Source organism: Somniosus microcephalus, unplaced genomic scaffold, assembly GCF_052327205.1.
Source record: "Somniosus microcephalus isolate GS21.2 unplaced genomic scaffold, FLI_Smic_1.0 scaffold7, whole genome shotgun sequence".
Lineage (NCBI taxonomy): Eukaryota > Metazoa > Chordata > Chondrichthyes > Squaliformes > Somniosidae > Somniosus > Somniosus microcephalus.
Window position 1 is genome coordinate 596675 of NW_028225194.1, and position 19040 is coordinate 615714.

Sequence of the window (19040 nt, forward strand, 5' to 3'; positions counted from 1 at the left end):
GTACTCCCATGTGTTCAACAACAACTTCAGTTCATCCACCTTATTTGCAAGACTCCTTGCATTAAAATAAATGCCTTCCAGCCCTGCCATATTCTCTTTTGCCTTCACATATTTGCTTTGCCTTCCCAGCTGACTTGTTTTTCCCTCTGTATTTGGCTGTAAACCATCCTGTAAACACTCCAGGAATTCCTGCTCCACAGTATTGTTACTAATTTGGTTAGCCCAATCTATATGTAGATTAAAGTCACCCATGATGACTGCTGTGCCCTTATTGCACGCTTCTCTAATTTCCCTTTTAATGCCATCCCCAACCTCCGCCTTAATGTTTGAAGGTCTGTATACCACTCCCACTAACGTTTTCTGCCCCTTAATATTTCTCAATTCTACCCGTACAGATTCCACATCATCAGAGCTAATATCCTTCCTTACAATTGTGTTAATCCCTTCTTTAACCAGTAATGCTACCCCATCTCCCTTTCCTTTTGCCTATCTTTCCTGAATATTGAATACCCCTGGATGTTGAGTTCCCAGCCTTGGCCATCCTTGAGCCACGTTTCCGTAATCCCAACCAAATCATATTCGTTTACCTCTATTTGCGCAGCCAATTGAGGAAATCTACATGATATAAGGGGTTAATTTCAAGTGCTTGCTGGGTAAAAGTTTTCAGACTTGACACTGGGCAAGTGTCGATGTGTAACTAGAGCTATTGCACGTACTCGGACTACAGCCAAGAACAGATGTCTGCCCACCTAATGAGAATGTAGAAGTGAAATAATGAGTTCCTTTGATGTACCAATGACCTGATAACTTGTGACCGTAAGCAAAGCTAGCCTCCCAATATATGATTAAAGAGGACCTCCGGTTACATGATTCATGCCCTGTTATAGATTAACGGTTGACTTATGTGTCCAGGATCCTTCTGTCAATATGTTATTTCTACCTGATGATTAATCTAAAATGTATCCTGATAGAGGAACAAAGGAATGTCAATCAAACTTGTTTGTTACACTGTATACCTATGGAACGCTTACGCTGTATCATTGGAATAGTAGCCTCACCCCTTGAGTGGAGGTGCTGATTCCCCTTGCAAGAAGTGAAATAAAAGGCCTGTCCGTCTGACGAATCCAAGTGTGTATTGAGTCATTACCCAGAGCTAAGTAAGGCACTTCTACAATTTGGAGGTTCCACCGAGATGGCTTGCTGTACCAATTGGTGAGTTAACAGACGCCGAGTACGTTGCTCGGTTGGGAAAATCCCATCGGCCGAAGGTGGTGTTTTGCCACATTTTTGGGACTTTCCCTGCCAGAAGCATAGCTGCGCATAGCCTGTTTATTCCATTGGACAGTACTGCCATCGGGTAATTGACTCACAAGGTTCGGAGGTTAAACTGCCGTTGTGACTGCTTCCCTTTCAGAAACGGAACAGAGGACCAGCCATGAGGCGCTGACGCCCCGCGAACAGGATCGTGCAGAAAAGGACTGTATAAAGGTACCAGAGAGAGAAGGTTAAGTCAGGAATTTGATTAACTAAGGAGCTAGCGATTTATTGGAAATTGAACTAGCAAGGTTCCAGCTTGCTGAGAGAGAAGGTTAAGTCAGGAATTTGATTAACTAAGGAGCTAGCGATTTACTGGAAATTGAACTAGCAAGGTTCCAGCTTGAAGTTAGCTGGGACAAATTGAAGGCCCTTTTTGCTAAAGATTTGGCTAAAGGGAGTAGGGTAGAAGGAGAGAAGAGCTTGAAGTTAGCTGGGACAAATTGAAGGCCCTTTTTGCTAAAGATTTGGCTAAAGGGAATAGGGTAAAAAAAAAACAGAGAGAAGAGTGGGCGGTTGTCTGAAACACAGTGTCAATGTTTAATGTTTATGAGAGTGAGTATTTAACTACTTGTTATTATCAATCAACTTTGCAGCTTTGTCCAGTAAGGCTGCGTAGGTTGGGGATTTAGTAACACTTTGGTTGTTGTTTAACAAGTGTATTGTTTATTGTTTATTGTTATATGTATTAATGTTTAGTCATGTCTGATCTGTAGAGGCGTCCCACGCAGATCATAGAGTGTTACGGAATTGTTGTATGTTTTAACTAAAATATTTAAGCTGAAAAAAAAACTGCAGAAGGGGTTGGAAAAGACCCAAGCCGGGGAAGTGAGTCCCGCGGCGGAATGTATGGTTGAGAAAATAGTGATGTCTTTTACATGATCCACTAAGCTATTGTGGATTCAGTATTTTCCCCAGTTAGAAATACCTTCCACGAGGGTTGAGAACCCTCGAGTTTTATACGTATGTATAGTTTATTAATCTGATCTGTAGGGGCGTACAACGCAGATCATGGATTGTCACGGGAGTTTAGATTGTTTTAAGTGAACCATTTAAGCTGCTAAAATGAGTGCTAGCACCAGTAAGCCACCCGAGAAAGGCACGCCAGCAGCCTTTATGTTAAAGAACTGGTCAATCATCCATTGATCACCTACCAAATTGGTCCAAATGGACTGTAAATAAGACTAGACCCTTTCCCTCAGATGGTTCATTTAACATAGAAAGAATTACTTGCCTCGAGGAATGTTTAACGGAGAAATAGAGAACAGCCAGGTAAAAAGACTGCCTCTATGTTTGTTGAGTCAGAAGAAAAAAAAATTAATTACCCCGAAGAAACACCTTTCTCCTCTATTATGGTAGGATAACAAGGTAACTATAGAAGGATGAATAGAGGGGAATATAGAGGAAGACGTGGTAGAGTAAGAGGGTATGGACGATCTGGTCATTGTTACAATTGCGGACAACCCGGACATTGGGCAAACCAATGCCCTGCGAAAAATCGTCAGAACAAAACCTCCAATAATGGACCTCCGTTAGAGAATAAAGGTCCTAATTTCACTGTCCATAACCCTTTTTCGGACCAGTCAGGAGGTTACCCTACAAACGGACAGGGATTTAGGAGAAATAGAGATCAGAATTACTGACTGACACCAGCAGCCCCAGGCGCCACAGACCACCAAATGCCGGTTGTTTCTTTAAATTCACGCAGCGAACCTGAAATTAAAATGCAAATAGCTGGGAGACCTATATCATTTTAGTAGACACAGGAGCAACCTTTTCAGTGTTAGGGAAAGGATATTCTGAAGGAATGCCTATTAATGGGAAAAAGACCCCGATAGCTGGATTGGCTGGAATACTACAACGCTTGAATCAATCGACTCCCCTCACAGTAAAAGTAGAAGAATTTGAGGAAGAACACTCCTTTCTGTTATCAGGAGATGTCTCTATGAATTTATGTGGAAGAGACTTGCTGTGCAAAATGAATGCTACAATCATTTGCTCCCCATCAGGAGTAACGGTAGAAATCCAAGTAGATAAGGCATATGCGTACCCAGTAACAGAAATAAAACACCCTGTTCTTTACGCATGGGAAATTGCCGACCCGAGTTTGAGTCCCAAACTTGTCAGTCTGTTAGGAGCATGGGGATTCGTTACAAGCTCCATAAAACAATACCAGGAATCCCTGAAACTAGGGAAATGGCATTCAAAATTGCACTGCACGGCCTGCTATGACAAAACAGGACAAGATTTAAAATACCTCCTAACTATTAGACTGCACAGCCCTATAAAGTTACAATTAATCCAGCTGCACCATTACCCAAAAGGTCACAGTATCCATTGTCAGAGAAAGCAGAAAAAGGAATTGAGCCAGTGATGGAATCATTGTTAAAACAGGGAGTTAACGCCGGATAGAATAAAGGTTGTTTGCAACACATCGTTGCCAAAAACTAAAAGAGAAATGAAGCATTTTCTAGGAATGACTGGCTATTGTAGACAATGGATATTGAACTATTCAGAAATAACCAGACATGAGCATGACAAATTTGGAAAATTCGTGGTTACCTGACTTCCTCGGGAACCCAGATTAAAAATGCACAAGAAGTGAAAAATCTTTTACTAGCTATTCAGAGACGTAAACAGATTGCAATTATTAAGTGCCAAGCGCACACGGGGCATTTGGACAAGGTTGCGCTTGGAAACGCTGCTGCAGATAGCGCTGCTAAGTCAGTAGCTATATCAAGTACTGAACAACAAGTTTCAGCCTTCCCTGTTAGGGAAAAGCCAGAGATACCGCAGCCCCTGTCCTTAGATGATGTGCTGACCCATCAAGATAGGGCCAGTTCTGATGAAGTAAAGGAATGGGTTGTTAATCATTGTTTTAAAAACACTGACGGCTTATGGGTTCATCATGACGGCCGCATGGTGGCACCCAAATCATTACTATCACCAATTGCCCGATGTGTTGATAAATTCACCCATGCGGGCAAAGAGGGGATGGCGGACTGTATCCTCAAGACCTGGTATGCACCAGGAATCTCAAAATTGGCAAAACAAATTTGTGAAAATTGTATTATCTGCCAGACCATGAATGCAGGAAAAAAAATAAAGAAGGTACAGCCCGCATCCCATCCAAACCCCATGGGTCCTTTTGTACACTTGCAAATGGATTTTATTGAACTACCTGTGTGCATGAGCTTTAAATATGTATTAGTTATTGTTGATACGTTTTCAAGATGGATTGAAGCGTTTCCTTGTAGAAAGAGTGACGCCACCACTGTTGCTAAATGTTTATTGAAGGACATTGTGCCTCGCTTTGGGATACCAGCAAAACTGTCAAGTGACAATGGGTCCCATTTTACGGGAACAGTGATTAAGGAACTATGCAAAGCCTTACAGATTAACCAGCACCTCCATTGCAGTTATCATCCACAGTCGGCTGGACTAGTGGAAAGATATAACGGGATGCTGAAAAACAAGCTTGCAAAACTGTGTAAAGAAACTGGACTTAAATGGGTTGAATTGTTGCCCATAGCTTTAATGATAATGCGGTCTGCTACCAACAGAACTACAGGATTGTCGCCTTACGAGATCGTCATGGGAAGACCACAGAGATTGCCCTTTTTGGCACCTTTAACAGCTAAACAAATGGACATTCATAAAATGGAGGAAGATATGTTGAGTTATTGCATTGCACTAACCAAATGCATTTCTAGTTTCCATCAACAGGTGAAGGAAGCACAGGTCGATCCCGCTGAAGGAAAGTGCCATACTTTCGAGCCAGGAGATAACGTCTACATAAAAATCTTCAAGTGAAAGAATGGCCTTCAACCCAGATTTGAGGGACCATTCCAAGTACTCCTGACCACAAACACCGCTGTAAAAGTAAAGGAGCGACCAACATGGATACACGCGTCCCATTGTAAGAAGGCATCAGTTGAAGACGATACACTGCCAAGATGAACTGGATTTGGACTCTAATAAGACTGTTCCCTTTGTTAACGATAATTGAAACTGCCATATTGATTTATCAGATCCCCTGAAGGGCAAACCATGCATAGAAGAATGTGTACTTTTAAACAGTGATTTCTTTTATATTATATGCTATAACGAGACTATGAAGGTTCAGCTTCAGGATAACACTATGCAGGTACCCCCGTATCAACCCCTGAGTCTTAGGATAAGGCAGAATAAGATAGTAGAAGAAGATAGTGGACAGAAGCTTGATAAGCTATGGGTTACATGCCCCGATACTGTGTCACCAAGTGAAAGAATTGCGAATGAAGGAGTTATCTGTAGTGGTAATCCAAAGGGAGGACTGGCCCTGATGGCCAGGCCAATGTTTTGTAACAATCCAGTTACAGAGCCCTTTATTTCAACATTAGCCACTCAGAAAAGAAAACTCCAGAACAACTAGAAGATGAGTGGAAGGGAGCAGGATATAACCTAACGAAATTCGAAGGATGGTTTCATCCCCAATATGATAATCGAAGGAATCCAGAGAATCTATTAGTGACGTCAATGGGAACCGTAAATAAAACAAAAGGAGAAGTCTGTCTGGTAAACGACAATGGAGAAGGATTGATGGTTGGATGGAGTGAGTGCAAATGTAACTACACTTTGACTAAAACTACTACTAAACCAGCGGGTGCAGTCGAATGGCCCTATTGGGGACGGTGGAACCTGTCCACAGTACAAAATTTGACTAGTAAAAAATCTGGAAAGGAGAACAAGGAATAGGAATGATGCACCAGATATGGAACAAATTTGAAGCCTATAATAACACCTATTTCATCTGTGGGCATAGAGCATACCCTTGGTTACCACAAAATTGGACTGGGTCATGTTATTTGGGATATGTAGTGCCTTATATACATCACATTTCATCTTTGGATAGCCACCCTGGGACACGAGCAAAACGAGCCATTACAGAAACTGAAAGGTTCTTTGCTATAGCATTTCCCTGGTATGGAACAGGGAAGTTAGCAAGAGAATCTATAAACATGGCAGCAGTGTTGGAACAAATAGCCAATGATACTGCTGATGCTCTTAGTGATGTAAACGCAGAAATGGTGGCTTTGTGCACTGTTGCCTTACAAAACCGCATGGCTCTGGACTATTTGTTGGCAAAAGAAGGGGGCACATGTGCAATCATAAAAACCGAATGTTGCACCTATATCCCAGATAGCTCAGAAAATATCACCAACCTGGTAAACCACATAAAGGAGGCTGTAGAGAAACTACGTCAACCTGAACCGTGGTCCATGTGGGATTGGATTTCAGGGTGGGGAGGAGCACTAGGAAAGCAAATTTTGGAAGCCTAAATCACAATTGTGATGATAATAATTTTAATTAGTTTATTGATTGGTTGTTTAAAAATATTGTGTACAAAAGTCCTTTCCTTATTAACGTCAACTCCTCCAGTACCAATGATGTCTGATTATGAGGATATTAAGGGTGAGACCTTTGATGCAGAGTTTCTTAAACTTAGCGAAATGGATTGTCCTTAGAAAGGACAAAAGGGGGGAATGAGGAAATCTACATGATACAAGGGGTTAATTTCAAGTGCTTGCTGGGTAAAAGTTTTCAGACTTGACACTGGGCAAGTGTCGATGTGTAACTAGAGCTATTGCACGTACTTAGATTACAGCCAAGAACAGATGTCTGCCCACTTAATGAGAATGTAGAAGTGAAACAATGGGTTCCTTTGAAGTAACCACTGACCTGACAACTCGTGACCGTAAGCAAACCTACCCTCCTAATACATGATTAAGATTAAAGAGGACCTCTGGTTACACGATTCATGCCCTGTTATAGATTAACGGTTGCCTTATGTGTCCAGGATCCTTCTGTCAATACGTCATAAGACCTGATGATTAATCTAATATGTATCCTGATAGAGGAACAAAGGAATGTCAATCAAACTTGTTTGTTACACTGTATAAATATGGAACACTTACGCTGTATCATTGGAATAGTAGCCTCACCCCTTGAGTGGAGGTGCTGATTCCCCTTGCAAGAGTGAAATAAAAGGCCTGTCCGTCTGACGAATCCAAGTGTGTATTGAGTCATTACCCAGAGCTAAGAAGTAAGGCACTTCTACACAATCTATATTAACGATTTGGAGGAGGGGACCGAGTGTAACAGATCAAAGTTTGCAGATGATACTAAGATGGGAGGGAAAGTAGTGAGTGAGGAGGACATAAAAAACCTGCAAGGGGACATAGACAGGCTAAGTAGGTGGGCAGAGATTTGGCAGATGGAATACAATACTGGAAAGTGTGAGGTTATGCACTTTGGCAGGAAAAATCATAGAGCAAGTTATTATCTTAATGGCAAGAAACTGGAAAGTACTGAAGTACAAAGGGATCTGGGGGTCCTGGTGCACGAAACTCAAAAGGTTAGTATGCAGGTGCAGCAAGTGATTAAGAAGGCCAATGGAATGTTGGCTTTCATTGCTAGGGGGATAGAATATAAAAATAGGGAGGTATTGCTTCAGTTGTACAAGGTATTGGTGAGACCGCACCTGGAATACTGCATACAGTTTTGGTGTCCATACTTAAGAAAGGACATACTTGCTCCCGAGTCAGTACAAAGAAGGTTCACTCGGTTAATCCCGGGGATGAGGGGATGGACATATGAGGAGAGGTTGAGTAGATTGGGACTCTACTCATTGGAGTTCAGAAGAATGAGAGGCGATCTTATTGAAACATATAAGATTGTGAAGGGGTTGGATCGGGTGGATGCGGGGAGGATGTTCCCGATGATGGGTGAAACTAGAACTAGGGGGCATAATCTTAGAATAAGGGGCTGCTCTTTCAAAACTGAGATGAGGAGGAACTACTTCACTCAGAGGGTGGTAGGTCCATGGAATATGCTGCCCCAGAAAGCTGTAGAAGCTACATCATTACATAAATTTAAAACAGAAATAGACAGTTTCCTAGAAGTAAAGGGAATTAAGGGTTATGGGGAGCGGGCAGGAATTTGGACATGAGTCTAGGTTCGGATCGGTCATGGCCCTGTGGGTAGTGGAGCGGGCCCAGGGGCCGTGTAGCCTGATCCTGCTCCTATTTTGTGTGTCTAATTCTGTTAGATTCAGGAGATGGTTCTGTGATAGTGGATTGGTGGTTAGGATCAGATCAGCCATGATCTTATTGAATGGCGGAGCAGGCTCGAGGGGCCGATTGGCCTACTCCTGCTCCTATTTCTTATGTTCTTATGTAGGGGAGGAAAGAACAAAAGGGAGGGTTTGTGATAGGGTGGACGGCAGGAGAGATTAAATGACAAAGGGACGATGGTGAAAGGCGATGGTAATGGGACAGGTAAAGGAACAAGATATGGTTGTGGAGGAGATGTAAATGGGAATGGCAGAACCATCAACAGTTACCGTCTGCAACAATAGATGACTAATCCAGTAACAGAACCACGATGGTACTGTACCCCGTTAAAGGTGTGGTAGGTTCCCTTCTCTGAAGGAATTTGGCGATGACAATTGGGTTTCCGTAATAGTCGGGAAGATAAAATGCAACATAGAAACATAGAAGATAGGGGCAGGAGTCGGCCATTTGGCCCCCGAGCCTGCTCCACCATTCAATGAGATCATGGCTGACCATCCAAATTCAGTACCCTGTCCCTGCCTTCTCCCCATACCCCTTGATCCCTTTAGCCTTAAGAAATATATCCAACTCCTTCTTGAATATATTTAATGATTTGGTCTCAACTGCCTTCTGTGGTAGAGAATTCCACAGGTTCACCACTCTCTGGGTGAAGAAATTCCTCCTCATCTTTGTCCTAAAAGGCCTACCCCTTATCCTTAGACTGTGACCCCTGGTTCTGGACTCCCCGGCCATCGGGAACATCCTTCCTGCATCTAGTCTGTCCAGTCCTGTTAGAATTTTATAAGTTTCAATGAGATCCCCTCTCATTCTTCTAAACTCCAGCGAGTATAAGCCCAATCGACCCAATCGAAGTGTGAGGTGATGCATTTTGGCAGAAGGAACAGGGAGAGGTAATATACACTTAATGGCACAGTTTTAAACAGTGTGCAGGGACAGAGGGATCTGGGAGTTAATGGGCATAGGTCACATACGAATTAGGAGCAGGAGTCGGCCACTCGGCCCCTCGAGCCTGCTCCGCCATTCAATAAGATCATGGCTGATCTGATTACTCCACATTCCCACCTACACCCGATAACCTTTCACCCCCTTGCTTATCAAGAATCTATCTACCTCTGCCTTAAAAATATTCAAAGACTCTGCTTCCACCGCCCTCTGAGGAAGAGAGTTCCAAAGTCTCACGACCGTCTGAGAAAAAATTTCTCCTCATCTCTGTCTTAAATGGGCGACCCCTTATTTTTAAACCGTGACCCCTAGTTCTAGATTCTCCCACAAGAGGAAACATCCTCTCCACATCCACCCTGTCCAGACCCCTCAGGTTCTTATATGTTTCAATCAAGTCACCTCTTCCTCTTCTAAACTCCAGCGGATACAAGCCTAGCCTGTCCAACCTTTCCTCATAAGACAACCCGCCCATTCCAGGTATTAGTCTAGTAAACCTTCTCTGAACTGCTTCCAACGCATTTACATCCTTTCTTAAATAAGGAGCCCAATACTGTACACAGTACTCCAGATGTGGTCTCACCAATGCCCTGTATAACTGAAGCATAACCTCCCTACTTTTGTATTCAATTCCCCTCGCAATAAAGGATAACATTCTATTAGATTATATTAGATTAAATGTTGCCTGAGTGTTTCCATCATTTTCTGTTATTACAAGTTTATCATTGCCTCTTTGCTCTGTGCACTGGGCCCTATTTATAAATCCAAGCTTTACAATACAAGCTTCTTTGAAATGCAAAATTGTTTCCTACAGACAGCCTTGGTCACTCTGCAAAAAAACTGTTTAACAATTCATCATAACTCCCTTGCTTTAGGAGAGGCGTAGAGTACAAAAGCAAGGAAGTTATATTGAAACTGTGTAAAAGACTGGAGTCAGCTGTGGCTCAGTGGATAGCAGAGTCAGAAGGTTGTGGGTTCAAGTCCCCTCCAGGGACTTGAGCACATAAAGCGAGGCTGACACTCCATTGCGGTGCTGAGGGAGCGCTGCACTGTCGGAGGGGCAGTGCTGAGGGAGTGCTGCACTGTCGGCGGGGCAGTACTGAGGGATTGCCGCACTGTCGGAGGGGCAGTACTGAGGGAGCGTTGCACTCTCGGAGGTGCAGTACTGAGGGAGCGCCACACTGTCGGAGGGGCAGTGCTGAGGGAGTGCTGCACTGTCGGCGGGGCAGTACTGAGGGATTGCCGCACTGTCGGAGGGGCAGTGCTGAGGGAGCGTTGCACTCTCGGAGGTGCAGTACTGAGGGAGCGCCACACTGTCGGAGGGGCAGTACTGAGGGAGCGCCACACTGTTGGGGAAGCCATGCTGTGGGAGTGCCGCATTGTCGGAGGTGCTGTCTTATGGATGAGATGTTAAACCGAGGCCCCCGTCTGCCCCCTCAGGTGGATGTGAAAGATCCCGTGGTGCTATTTTGAAGAAGTTATCCCCGGTGTTTTGAGCCCAATATTTATCCCTCAATCAACATGATGAAAAAGCAGATTACCTGGTCATTATCACATTGCTGTTTGTGGGAGCTTGCTGTGCGCATATTGGCTGCCGCGTTTCCCACATTACAACAGTGACTACACTTCAAAAAGTACTTCATTGGCTGCAAAGTGCTTTGGGACGTCCGGTGGTCGTGAAAGGCGGTTAAGAAGGCAAATGGTATGCTGGCCTTCATTACAAGAGGATTTGAGTATAGGAGTAAAGAAGTCTTACTCCAATTATATCTTCTTCTTAGGCAGTCCCTCGGAACCGAGGATGACTTGCTTACACATTAAAAATGGGTTTTGAGGTGACTGATGAGTCCAATGCGGGACCTACAGTCTCTGTCACAGGTGGGGCAGACGGTGGTTGAAGGGGCGGGTGGGTGGGGTGCTTGGGTTGACGTGTGCTCCTTGCGTTTGGCTTCCGATTGCTCCCGGCGAAGAGGCTCGAGGTGTTCGGCGCCTTCTCCTCCACTTTGTGCGGTCTTGGGCCAGGGATTCCCAGGTGCCAGTGGGGATGTTGCACCTTTTCAAGGAGGCTTTGAGGGTGTCCTTGAAGCGTTTCCTCTGCCCACCTCGGGCTCTCTTGCCGTGTCGGAGCTCCGAGTAGAGCGCTTGTTTTGGGAGTCTCGTATCGGGCATGCAGACAATGTGACCTGTCCATCGGAGCTGATAGAGCGTGGTCAAAGCTTCGATGCTGGGGATGTTGGCCTGAGCGAGAACACTGACGTTGGTGCGTCTATCCTGCCAATGGATTTGCAGGATCTTGCAGAGGCAGCATTGGTGGTACCTCTCCAGTGCACCTCAAATCACTGGAGAGGTACCACCAACACTGCCTCCAATTATATAGGGCCTTGGTGAGACCACACCTGGAGTACTGTGTACAATTTTGGTCTCCTTACCGAAGGAAGGATATACTTGCCATAGAGGGAGTGCAACGAAGGTTCACGAGATTGATTCCTGGGATGGCGGGACTGTCGTATGAGAAGAGATTGAGTAAACTAGACCTGTATTCTCTTGAATTCAGAAGAATGAGAGGGGATCTCATTGAAGCATACAAAATTATTACAGGGCTTGATAGGGTGGATGCTGGGAGAATGTTTCCCTTGGCTGGGGAGTCTAGAACCAGGAGCCACAGCCTCAGGATAAAGGGTAGGCCATTCAGGACTGAGAGGAGAAGAAATTTCTTCACACAGAGGGTGGTGAATCTTTGGAATTCTCTACCCCAGAGGGCTGTGGAGGCTCAGTCATTGGGTATATTCAAAACAGAAGTCGATAGATTTCTGACTAGTAAGGGCATCAAGGGATATGGTGATGGGGCTGGTGAATGGAGTTGAGGCAGATGATCAGCCATGATCTCATTGAATGGCAGAGCAGGCTCGAAGGGCCGAATGGCCGACTCCTGCTCCTATTTCTTAATATCTTATAAATGCAAATCTTTCTTTCTTTCTTATTGTGTCCAATTCTGGGCACCGTATTTTAGGAAGGATGTGAAGGCCTTAGAGAGGCTGCAGAAAAGATTGACCAGAATGGTTCCAGGGATGAGGGACTTCAGTTATGTGGAGAGACTGGAGAAGCTGGGGTTGTTCTCCTTAGAGCAGAGAAGGTTGAGAGGAGATGTGATGGAGGTGTTCAAAATCATGAGGGGGGTCTGGACAGAGTAGATAGAGGGAAACTGTTCCCATTGGCGGAAGGCTCGAGAACCAGAGGACACAGGTTTAAGGTGATTGTCAGAAGGTCCAAAGGCTCCTCACAGCTTACTGTCCCACCTAGCTTTGTATCATCAGCAAACTTGGATACATGACACTCGGTTCCTTCATCTAGGTCATTGGTATAGATTGTAAATAGCTGAGGCCCCAACACTGATCCACGCGGCACCCCACTAGATACAGCCTGCCAACCTGAGAAAGATCTGTTTATCCCTGCTCTCTGTTTTCAGTCTGTTAACCAATCCTCTATCCATGCTACTATATTACCCCCAACCCCATGAGCCCTGATCTTGTGTTATAACCTTTTATGTGGCACCTTATCGAATGCCTTTTGGAAATCCAAATATACTACATCCACTGGTTCCCCTCTACCTACCCTGCTAGTTACATCCTCAAAAAACTCTAATAAATTTGTCAAACACGATTTCCTTTTCATAAAACCATGTTGACTCTGCCTAATCATGTTATGATTTTCTAAGTGACTTGATACCACTTCCTTAACAATGGATTCCAGCATTTTCCCGATGACTGATGTAGCTTTCAAAAGCTGTTATAATAATGTGTCCGTGACGACACAAACCACTCTGGGTCCAGGTATATTGTGTATCAGTAAAACAGTCCGTGACTACACAAACCGCTCTGGGTCCAGGTATATTGTGTATCAGTAAAACAGTCCGTGACTACACAAACCACTCTGGGTCCAGGTATATTGTGTATCAGTAAAACAGTCCGTGACTACACAAACCACTCTGGGTCCAGGTATATTGTGTATCGGTAAAACAGTCTGTGACTACACAAACCGCTCTGGGTCCAGGTATATTGTGTATCAGTAAAACAGTCCGTGACTACACAAACCACTCTGGGTACAGGTATATTGTGTATCAGTAAAACAGTCCGTGACTACACAAACCGCTCTGGGTCCACGTATATTGTGTATCAGTAAAACAGTCCGTGACTACACAAACCACTCTGGGTACAGGTATACTGTGTATCAGTAAAACAGTCCGTGACTACACAAACCACTCTGGGTCCAGGTATATCGTGTATCAGTAAAACAGTCCGTGACTACACAAACCACTCTGGGTACAGGTATATTGTGTATCAGTAAAACAGTCCGTGACTACACAAACCACTCTGGGTACAGGTATATTGTGTATCAGTAAAACAGTCCGTGACTACACAAACCACTCTGGGTACAGGTATACTGTGTATCAGTAAAACAGTCCGTGACTACACAAACCACTCTGGGTCCAGGTATATTGTGTATCTGTAAAACAGTCCGTGACTACACAAACCACTCTGGGTAAAGGTATATTGTGTATCAGTAAAACAGTCCGTGACTACACAAACCACTCTGGGTACAGGTATACTGTGTATCAGTAAAACAGTCCGTGACTACACAAACCACTCTGGGTCCAGGTATATTGTGTATCAGTAAAACAGTCCGTGACTACACAAACCACTCTGGGTCCAGGTATATTGTGTATCAGTAAAACAGTCCGTGACTACACAAACCACTCTGGGTACAGGTACATTGTGTATCAGTAAAACAGTCCGTGACTACACAAACCACTCTGGGTCCAGGTATATTGTGTATCAGTAAAACAGTCCGTGACTACACAAACCACTCTGGGTACAGGTATATTGTGTATCAGTAAAACAGTCCGTGACTACACAAACCACTCTGGGTCCAGGTATATTGTGTATCAGTAAAACAGTCCGTGACTACACAAACCACTCTGGGTCCAGGTATATTGTGTATCAGTAAAACAGTCCGTGACTACACAAACCACTCTGGGTACAGGTATATTGTGTATCAGTAAAACAGTCCGTGACTACACAAACCACTCTGGGTACAGGTATATTGTGTATCAGTAAAACAGTCCGTGACTACACAAACCACTCTGGGTACAGGTATACTGTGTATCAGTAAAACAGTCCATGACTACACAAACCACTCTGGGTCCAGGTATATTGTGTATCAGTAAAACAGTCCATGACTACACAAACCACTCTGGGTACAGGCATATTGTGTATCAGTAAAACAGTCCGTGACTACACAAACCACTCTGGGTACAGGTATATTGTGTATCAGTAAAACAGGTTTATTAAGCATTAAACATCTGGTACAAAGAAGTAGTACTTAACAAGAAGATAGTCACAGCCTGTTCGTTCAAACCCCGGCGTTCCTTCCGAGTGAGCGCGGCGCAAGTCTCCTGATGTATCTTGCTGTGTTCCGTTGTCCCATGCGCGCTTACTTGGGATCTTGCTGTGTTCTGTTGACTGAAGCTCCTATCAATCTCTGGTTACACGATGCGCGCTTTCGATGTTCAAAACCTGTATCTTTATACCCCTTTTCCCTCTCGTTTTGCCTACGTGGCAGTAATTAACCCTCTAACACCTGGTAAAAAGTCTTGCTCCCTCGTTACCCATCTTATGACCTTGTTTGATCCTTCTGACTTTTTCTCTCTGCATTACAAAGTACCCTTATCTCAGATCTTCACTTTTCACAGAACACTTCCTAGCATGTTCACGGAACAGTCTGTCCATCCGATAGCTGGACCAATGAAGGACGTCTCCAACTCCAATAAGGGGGAGGATCCAGTTGTCGTGGTTCCTGTTGGTACCAACGACATAGATAGGACAAGGAAGGAGGTTCTGCTGAGGGAGTTTGAGCAGCTAGGGGCCAAATTAAAAAGCAGAACCACAAGGGTAATAATCTCTGGATTATTACCTGAGCCACGAGCGAATTTGGCTAGGACAAATAAAATTAGAGAGTTAAATGCGTGGCTCAAAGGCTGGTGTGGGAGAAATGGGTTTTGCTTCCTGGGACACTGGCACCAGTACTGGGGCAGGAGGGAGCTGTTCCGCTGGGACGGGCTTCACTTGGCCAGTGCTGGGACTAGAGTCCTGGCGGATCATATAACTCGGGCTGTAGAGAGGGCTTTAAACTAACTAGTGGGGGGGGGAGGTTCCTAGAGCGCAAATAATAAAAATGACAACAGAGAAGGTCATAGACTTAGGTAGCAGTGGGGAAATTGAAAACCAGAGCGTGTCAGGAAGGGGCAGAAGGTATGGAGTAAAAGGTAAAGTAATAAAAAGGGCAAAAGCAGGAACTAAGTGTCACAAAACATCTTTGAAAGTTCTCTATCTGAATGCACGTAGCATTCGTAACAAAATAGACGAGTTAATGGCACAAATAACTACATATGGGTATGATCTTGTGGCCATTACAGAAACATGGCTGCAGGGTGACAATGCCTGGGAATTAAACATACCGGGTTATTTAACGATCAGGAAGGACAGGCAGGAAGGAAGGGGAGGTGGGGTGGCTATGTTAATAAAGGAAGGAATCACTGTAATACAGAGAAATGATATTGGGCCAAAAGATCAGGATAATGAAACAGTTTGGGTGGAGGTAAGGAATAATAAGGGGAAAAACACTACTGGGCGTAGTCTATAGGCCTCCGAACAGTGGCAACTCTGTTGGACGGAGTATCAATCAGGAAATAGTTGAGGCTTGTAATAAGGGAACATCTATAATTATGGGGGATTTTAACTATCATATTAATTGGACAAATCAAATTGGGCAGGGCTGCCTTGAGGATGAGTTCATTGAGTGTATTAGGGATGGGTTTCTTGAGCAGTATGTAACTGAACCGACCAGGTGGCAAGCAACCTTAGATCTGGTCCTGTGTAACGAGACAGGATTAATTAAAAATGTCCTAGTAAAGGATCCCCTTGGAATGAGTGACCATAACATGGTTGAATTCCATATTCAATTAGAGGGTGAGAAGGTTGGATCTCAAACAAGCGTGCTAAGCTTGAATAAAGGAGACTATGAAGGTATGAGAGCGGAATTGAGTAGAGTGGATTGGGAAAATAGATTAAAGGGTAAGACGATACATGATCAGTGGTGTACATTTAAGGAGTTATTTTACAACTTCCAAAAAATATATATTCCACTGAGAAGAAAAGGGTGTAAGAGAAAAGAGAGTCATCCGTGGCTAAGTAAAGAAATTAAGGATAGTATTCGACTAAAAACAAGGGCATATAAGGTAGCCAAATCTAGTGGGAGGATAGAGGATTGGGAAAACTTTCAAAGACAGCAAAAAATAACAAAAAGATTGATTAAGAAAGGGAAGATAGATTATGAAAGTAAATTAGCAAAAAATATAAAAACAGATAGTAAGAGTTTTTATAGTTATATAAAAAGAAAAAGGGTGGCTAAAGTAAATGTTGGTCCCTTAGAGGATGAGACCGGGAAATTAATGGTGGGAAATATGGAGATGGCAAAAACAGTGAATGAATATTTTGTATCAGTCTTTACAGTAGAAGACACTAAGAATATCCCAACACTGGACAAACAGGGGGCTGAACGGGGGAGGAGCTAAACACGATCAAAATCACTAAGGAAGTGGTACTCGGTAAAATAATGGGACTCAAGGCGGATAAATCACCTGGACCTGATGGCTTACATCCTAGGGTCTTGAGGGAAGTGGCGGTAGGGATTGTGGATGCATTGGTAATAATTTTCCAAAATGCCCTGGACTCAGCAAAGGTCCCAGCAGACTGGAAAACTGCTAATGTAACGCCCTTATTTAAAAAGGGCAGTAGACAGAAGGCTGGAAACTATAGACCGGTTAGCCTAACATCTGTGGTAGGTAAAATTTTGGAGTCCATTATTAAGGAGACAGTAACAGGACATTTGGATAATCATAATTTAATAGGACAAAGTCAGCATGGTTTTATGAAGGGGAAGTCATGTTTGACAAATTTGCTGGAGTTCTTTGAAGAAGTAACATACAGGGTGGATAAAGGGGAACCAGTGGACGTAGTGTATTTAGACTTCCAAAAGGCATTTGACAAGGTGCCACACAGAAGACTATTGCTTAAGATAAAAAATCACGGGATGGGGGTAATATTCTGGCATGGATAGAGGATTGGCTATCTAACAAGGCAGAGAGTTGGGATAAATGGTTCATTCTCAGACTGGCAATCAGTAACTAGTGGTGTTCCGCAGGGGTCAGTGCTGGGTCCCCAACTCTTTACAATGTATATTAACGAGTTGGAGGAGGGGACCGAGTGTAACATATCAAAGTTTGCAGATGATACTAAGATGGGAGGGAAAGTAGTGAGTGAGGAGGACATAAAAAACCTGCAAGGGGACATCGACAGGCTAAGTAAGTGGGCAGAGATTTGGCAGATGGAATACAATACTGGAAAATGTGAGGTTATGCACTTTGGCAGGAAAAATCGTAGAGCAAGTTATTATCTTAATGGCAACAAACTGGAAAGTACTGAAGTACAAAGGGATCTGGGGGTCCTGGTGCATGAAACTCAAAAGGTTAGTATGCAGGTGCAGCAAGTGATTAAGAAGGCCAATGGAATGTTGGCTTTCATTGCTAGGGGGATAGAATATAAAAATAGGGAGGTATTGCTTCAGTTGTACAAGGTATTGGTGAGACTGCACCTGGAATACTGCGTACAGTTTTGGTGTCCATACTTAAGAAAGGACATACTTGCTCTCGAGTCAGTACAAAGAAGGTTCACTCGGTTAATCCCGGGGTTGAGGGGATGGACATATGAGGAGAGGTTGAGTAGATTGGGACTCTACTCATTGGAGTTCAGAAGAATGAGAGGCGATCTTATTGAAACATATAAGATTGTGAAGGGGTTGGATCGGGTGGATGCGGGGAGGATGTTCCCGATGATGGGTGAAACTTGAACTAGGGGGCATAGTCTTAGAATAAGGGGCTGCTCTTTCAAAACTGAGATGAGGAGGAACTACTTCACTCAGAGGGTGGTAGGTCCATGGAATATGCTGCCCCAAAAAGCTGTAGAAGCTACATCATTACATAAATTTAAAACAGAAATAGACAGTTTCCTAGAAGTAAAGGGAATTAAGGGTTATGGGGAGCGGGCAGGAATTTGGACATGAGTCTAGGTTCGGATCGGTCATGGCCCTGTGGGTAGCGGAGCGGGCTTGGGGGCCGTGTAGCCTGATCCTGCTCCTATTTCATGTGTCTAATTCTGTTAGATTCAGGAGATGGTTCTGTGATAGTGGATTGGCGGTTAGGATCAGATCAGTCATGATCTTATTGAATGGCGGAGCAGGCTCGAGGTGCTGATTGGCCTACTCCTGCTCCTATTTCTTATGTTCTTATGTTCTCTCTAGTTTTTACGTCTTTAAGCATAATATTGCTGAATTCCTCGTGTCCATAAACTTAGCACAACATTCCATTACTTCAGTAATTTTAAACAGAGCATTTTAGTCAGGTTGGCATAATCCCATCCTGCTGTGCTCTCAGCCATTCTCCATTTTATACAGGCTTTTAGGCTCTTAACATACAATTTCACATATTATAGTTATGTTAAAATGGTTATCGAATCTTAATAATGTTTACTAAATCCTACAGGTACACACTATCCTACACTG